The 6,646-nt window shown below is 49.3% G+C and overlaps 1 non-coding gene across 1 annotated transcript; it reads left to right on the top strand.

Annotated features, from left to right (window-relative positions):
- The first annotated feature begins 2,345 nt into the window (after nt 1-2,345).
- Nucleotides 2,346-2,430, top strand: TRNAR-UCU (transfer RNA arginine (anticodon UCU)). The gene is given in 2 exon segments: nt 2,346-2,382; nt 2,395-2,430. It is a non-coding gene; the product is annotated as a tRNA-Arg (tRNA).
- The last annotated feature ends 4,216 nt before the right edge of the window (nt 2,431-6,646 follow it).

The following is a 6,646-nucleotide window of genomic DNA, read 5'->3' as shown; positions in this document are numbered from 1 at the left end:
ACGTGGTCAGCCTTTTTTTATGCACTGAGCTTCTGGCTGTCCTCAGCCTCTTTCCATTGAGGCAACATGAGTATGAAGAAGAGGTCCTGGTTTCTTTGTACCATACCTTGAAGTTCATGGAGGTCTCCCTGCTCTTTGGAGTTGGATATATAGGGCCTGGTAAGCATTGGGTACTTAGCTCCCTGGTTTTCTTGACAAGTTAAAATTGGCTGGCGAGGACGGGAGGGCTGGTATTTAAAGAGCAAGCTCATCTATTCAGAAAGAAAGGGAGCTAGTTAAGGGACTGCCTGGGCAAATGGCCAGGAAAGGAGCAGCGCAAGTAAGGAAATTATTTGCTTCCTTGCAAATTCTGAGAAAAAACCCCCCAAAAACGTTGTTTTGGAGGAAGGTAACAACAATGAAACTATGAAGCAAAGATGGAAATGTTTCATTTTTTCCCATCAAATCCAAAAGGTGGGGAAACAATGAAATGGTGAACATTTGATTGTCTCTCTTTAAAAAATAAATACATACATTTGAAGGGGTTTTCCCAATGTAAAAAATCTCTTCCAAGCAATGGGAAAATTAAAATGCTCGGCTTTGAATTTTTTAAAATGTATTGTATTCTTCCCATTTTTTTTGGAACAAACAACTTGGCGAAATGCAAAAACAAGATTAAAAAAAAAAAATCCTTGTTTCCAAATGTACGTTCTTCACGGAAAAGGTTTCAGTTAAAAAATAATGCTTAGCTCCCATTATAGCTTTGAGCTCCGTTCCCCTACTAGCTCTGCCTGGGCTAGGGCTATATGAATGGGAGGGAGCCACTTTGGGTAATATTGGTACAGCTCCTGGGACACCGCATCCTGGGATGGAGATTGAAAAAACGGCATCTTCCTAGAGCCTGTATGAATAACAGCGGTGGGTGCGATGGCAGGGATGGGATTGAAGGCGATGAGGAAGGGGAGAGGCAGGGAAGGAAGGTTTGGGTCCTGCTGTGGGTCACCACACACTTTTCAGTGTCAGATGATTTGAACAGGGAGAGAAAATACCTGCAGCTTCAAGGACTAGCAGGGAAAGGCAAAGCAAAAGCCAATGGCTGGATGCTGAAGCCAGACAAATTCCAACTACGAATACAGGGGTGTAGGCTGTTTTTTAAAAAAAATACAGTTTTCCAACTATTTAAGTTGCTCTAATAAAAGGTATCGGATTCACCCAAAGCACCTTGTCTAGCTAGGGATACGGCATGAATGTGAACAGCTTGGCGGATGGACAAATCACAAGGGGAAGTGATAGGCTCTGAATCACGTCATGACTATGGGCCCATCATTAAGATTTAATTTGGCCAGACTACAGCTGTTGGACTTGCTGAGGGAAGACGGGACATCTTCTAGTGAACAGGTCAGACCAGATGATTGCCTGGCCTTGAATCAGTTGAAAGGGATCCCTACATACTGGGATGCTGGTGGGTATGGAGCATCCCAGTACGCAGGGATGCTCCACGCCATGCCCATTGGTGTGGAGAATCATAGACTCATAGAAAAGTAGGGCTGGAAGGGGCCTCGGGAGGTCACCCAGTCCAGTGTTTCTCAACCCAGGGATTACAACCCAAAAGTGGGTCGCCAGAATATATGAAAGCATGGCGAACAAACTTTCAAAAAGTGTTGACCAACTTTAAAAACGGCTTCTCCTTTAAAGGAGACAACCATGGGGAACCGTGGCTTTCCCTGCCCCACACTCCCTCCCCACTCCTCATCCTACACACCCTCCCCCTGCCCCACACACTGGGGGCAGCGGGTCAGGAATGAGGGGCACTGGGTTGGGACTGGCCATTGATGTTTGCAAATGGGTCCCGGTACCAAAAAGGTTAATCTAGTCCAACCCCCTGCCTGAGGCATCCTCTACAAGTTCTTGTCTAATCTATTCCTAAAGGTACACAGTCAACCCTGCTGCACAGCTGGAAGGCATATTGCCCAAAGACACCAAAAGCACCCTAACCTGCCATAGGTAAAGCAGGGACACGAGGACTGTCAGTGATCTGCCATTGCAAGGGTTGTTCAAATGCACTTGGGGATGCAAGAAGGAGGGAGGGCTAGCTCCCCCACACCTCCCCCCCAACCACTGCTGCCTTGTAGCAGGTAAGAGACCATCAGCAGGGCATGTGGGCCCCAGGGAGGTTATGACTGGCCCCTCTCCAGAGCTGCAAAGGAAAGGAGAATCCTCTCCCTTGAGCACCCTCCCTTACACTAGCCTCTATCACTGTGCCATTTGACTGCATTATCATCTCAGTAGAAACTGCTATAATTGCCCATTGAGGGTGGTCATCTTAAATGGTCATCTGAGATACCCAGGTGCATACCTGCATAAGTGGCTCTGTGGTGCAATGGACAGCACGTTGGACTTCTATAGTAAAATGCCATTCAAAGGTTGTGGGTTCAAGTCCCACCAGAGTCGAAGCATTTTTTCTGGAAGACTGTTTCAGGCTCAGAGTTGGGAAAAATGACTTCACAGCTAGGGTGTCCAGACTGTGAAATAAGCTCCCTCCAGAGGTGGTGTAATCACCTACCCTGGCAACCTTCAAGAGGAGACTGGACAGTCCCCTGGTCAGGGTCACCTGAGCCCAGATGTCTTCCTGCCTGGTGCGGGGGGCTGGACCTGATGATCTTCCGAGCTCCCTTACAGTCTAAAAGTCGTATCCCTATTGCTTTACCCTGTGCAGCATCCTGGAGGACCTGAGGCATGCTAACATCACAGTGAACTGTCTTGAATGGGACACCCCAAGCATACTGCTCCCACTCCCTCCTGCTGACAAGCTCCACACCCAGAGATACATCAGTAAGTCCAATACAGGGCGTCTCTTTGGCTTTCTTGAGACCTTGTGCTTGATAAAAGCTGCTGGGCATGATCCAGAAGAGGCCTCATGGACACACTTCTAGCCCTGGAGAGTGCAAGCATGGGGTTGGGGTAATCTCGGGAGCATCCCAGCCTGGAAACACTCTGCCACTGTGGTGTAGACATGCTCCAGGAGCCAGATCCTACCTCCGTTCCACCCTGTTCAAGTCCCTGGAAGTCCATGAATGCAATTCCCTTTGTAATAAGCTGTCATCTGACTCTTAAACTGAGTCACAGAAAACAGTGAGGAGAAGGAGGACCTGCCTGGCTTTAGCATTAGCAGTTCTTCAGGGGCTTGAGTAAGATGAAACAGAATTGCATGTGGGCACCTGAGTCCACTTCCACACCTAATAGGATTGTTGATGAGAAGGTATTTAGCAGAACGTGCAGACTCACGGGAGTCTGACAAGGGCCACGGCCTGAACGCTTCTGGTATGGCCATTATAGCAGTTGGAAATGAGACCCGGTCCTAAACAACAGGTGTCGTGAAATAACGGGATGTCTAAAGTCAACGCCAAAAGATAGGCTGTACTTACTGCGTGGCATTGCACCACCTGATACGGTAGCGAGCCAAAAAGAAAGACCACAGCAGAAGAGAAAACCCCAGACTCCACTGTATGGTCACACAGAAGTAGCTAAATGGCTTAAAGCACGAAAGAGTTTTGTAACCAGTATTGCACCATTGGACACGACATGACTGAGGTTATGGAAAGAAAGATTATATGCAAGTAGGTGCTCTGAAATGGACCTCAGACCCCAGGATGGGCTTCCCATGGAGCTGGTGTAGACTGGCCAACATGGTGATGCCTGAATCGCTTGTGCATGCAAACTGGAAGATCAAAAATAAACATGCACGAACATGGGATACATGGGAGCGCGGTGAAGTGCAGACTATGGAGCACCCACTCGTTTGCCGACCCCTTGTTGAGACCTGCACAACAGAGGACCTCGCTGCAATGGTGGAAAGATTGTGCATGAGTCTGAAAAAACATTTAGTTTAGGACAAGGACTCGAGAAGAAGACAACAAGGCCTAATAGTAGGAATAGTGTCCAAGTCCATGCTGACAGGCAATGGCCAGCATGGGACACAGCGTTCTCCCATCTAACCTTGAGAAAACTCTCCCTCCATCGTGACTTTTGCTGCTGTATCAGGGCTGAGATCAGCCCTTCCTTTTTCTTAGTTTGCTGAATTTAATTTCCAATCAATGCCTCAGCACTAGGTCTTTTCCCACTCTTCCTTTCCCGCTATCCTATAACCAAGTAGGACTGAGAGTATTTCTCCATATCACATTTTTGCATATGCATGAAGGAGGTGAGGGGAATCCTATTGCTTTGATAATGTGCTGAAAAACAGATGAACCATTAGCTATTATGCTGCCAGGAACAATCCCACGTTGGGCCTGGGGGCTTGGGCTCTGCATACCCTGACAAGCCCTTTTCATCTATAATTGTCTGGCTCCCCTTGTTTTCAGACGACCTTCTGCCAGCTGCAGATGGATGCCCAGGCCTTTTAAAGATCAAGCAGTTATCCAGCCTGCCGGGTACCGATGTCAGTACGGTGTGCTTGGTTTTCCTGCTTGCTGCTGCCACCATCGAGCTGTGTTGGCTCCCAGGAACCAAATGCATCGCTCCTGAGCCTCACGCATTGACTTCCAGTTTGCAGCTCCTTGCCCCTCTTGCTGCCATTCACAGCCCTGCAGGAAGGGTGTGAAATCCCACCTATAAAGAAGGGAAGTTCCCCTTGCAGTCACTTTGCCTATCTGTAAGCAATGTCACAGGCTCACTGAAAGGGGAGAGTGAGGCTTAATCTGTCTCATAGATTCATAGATTCATAGATGTTAAGGTCGGAAGGGACCTCAATAGATCATCAAGTCCAACCCCCTGCATAGGCAGGAAAGAGTGCTGGGTCTAGATGACCCCAGCTAGATACTCATCTAACCTCCTCTTGAAGACCCCCAGGGTAGGGGAGAGCACCACCTCCCTTGGGAGCCCGGTCCAGACCTTGGCCACTCGAACTGTGAAGAAGTTCTTCCTAATGTCCAATCTAAATCTGCTCTCTGCTAGCTTGTGGCCATTGTTTCTTGTAACCCCCGGGGGCGCCTTGGCCCTTTGCTGTCACCACCCAGCGATCTGACCCCAGCCCAGCCCCTCATCCCCTTCACCCAGCCAAGCCACTTAGGAAATTTTGGTGAGATGCTGCGGGTTGGGGAAGCAGCTTGGGGGCAGGGGTGCTGACCCAACCCGTGACAGCCCTAATGGGTTCTTAGATGGGCATCAGAGAGACACCAGCCCACCAACTATGGACACTGACTTGGTGCAGAGTCACTTGGATGGACAGGATGTGTTCAAGTCGGCAGGCCCGGATGAGCTGCACCCGAGGGGACTGAAGGAATTGGCCGATGCCATAGCAGAACTGCTGGCACGGCTGTTTGTGCATGCGTGGCACTCGGGTCAGGTCCCGAAGGACTGCAAAAGGGCCAATGTGGTCCCTATTTTCAAGACGGGGAGGAAGGAGAATTGGAGTAATTAGAGGCCAGTCAGTCTCACCTCCATCCTTGGAAAGGTCTTTGAAAAGATTATGAAGAATCATATTTGTGGGAGTCCAGTGGGAAAAATAATGCAGCAGGGCAACCAGCATGGATTCGTAGCAGGTAGATCGTGCCTGACCAGTGTGGTTCGGTTTATGACAGGGTCACAAAACGCTCAGATGCAGGAGTGGAGGTGGATGTCATTTTCTTGGACTTTAGCAAGCCGTTTGATATAATATCTCATCCCATTCTCATAAATTCATTAAGAGGCTGTGACAGATGTTTACACAGTCCGGTGGGTGGCAAATTGGCTTAGCGGTCGCACCCAGAACGTGGTAGTAGACGGGTTGGTATTGAACTGAAAGGATGTGGGCAGTGGAGCCCTGCAGGGCTCGGTCCTTGGACCTGGACTCTTCAATGTCTTCAACAGTGACTTGGATGTGGGTGTGAAGTGCACTTTGTCCAAGTTTGTGGACGATACTAAATTGTGGGGCGAAGTGCCTACTCCGGAGGGTAGGGAACGATTGCAGGCAGACCTGGCCAGGTTAGAAAAGTGGGCAGTACACAATAGGATGCAGTACAACAAGGACAAGTGCAGGGTGCTGCACTTAGGGCACAAAAATATCCAGCACATCTACTGGCTGGGAAGTGACCCTCTCAGCAGCTCAGACACAGAAAGGGATCTCGGAGATATAGTGGACTCCAAGATGAACATGAATTGTCAGTGTGACGAAATCATCAGCAAAGCTAACCGCACTTTATCGTGCATCAGCAGATGCACAACAAATAGATCCAAAGAAGTGATACTTCCCCTCTATGTGGCATTGGTCAGACCGCAGCTGGAGTCCTGCGTCCAGTTTTGGGCACCGCACTTCAAGAAGGATGTTGATAGACTCGAGAGGGTCCAGAGGAAGCTGCTCGTATGGTTAAAGGCTTACAGGACAAGCCCTTTGAGGAGAGACTGAGAGACCTGGACCTCTTCAGCCCCTGCAAGAGAAAGATGAGGGGTGATTTTGTGGCCGCCTACAGATTCATCGGGGGACGCAGCAAGGGATCGGAGATGCGCTGTTCACCAGGGCGGCTCTCGGGGTAACAAGGAACAATGGTCACAAACTGACAGAGAGCAGATTTAGGCTAGATATCAGGAAAAAACTTCTTCACGGTAAGGGTGGCCAAAATTTGGGATGGGCTTTCAAGGGAGGTGGTGCTCTCCCCTGCCTTGGGGGTCTTCAAGAGAAGGCTGGATAGGC

Source organism: Alligator mississippiensis, chromosome 1 (genome assembly GCF_030867095.1).
Source record: "Alligator mississippiensis isolate rAllMis1 chromosome 1, rAllMis1, whole genome shotgun sequence".
In the NCBI taxonomy this organism is placed as follows: domain Eukaryota; kingdom Metazoa; phylum Chordata; order Crocodylia; family Alligatoridae; genus Alligator; species Alligator mississippiensis.
The sequence above is the reverse complement of the archived record's forward strand: the minus strand, read 5'-3'. Positions and strand labels throughout refer to the sequence as shown.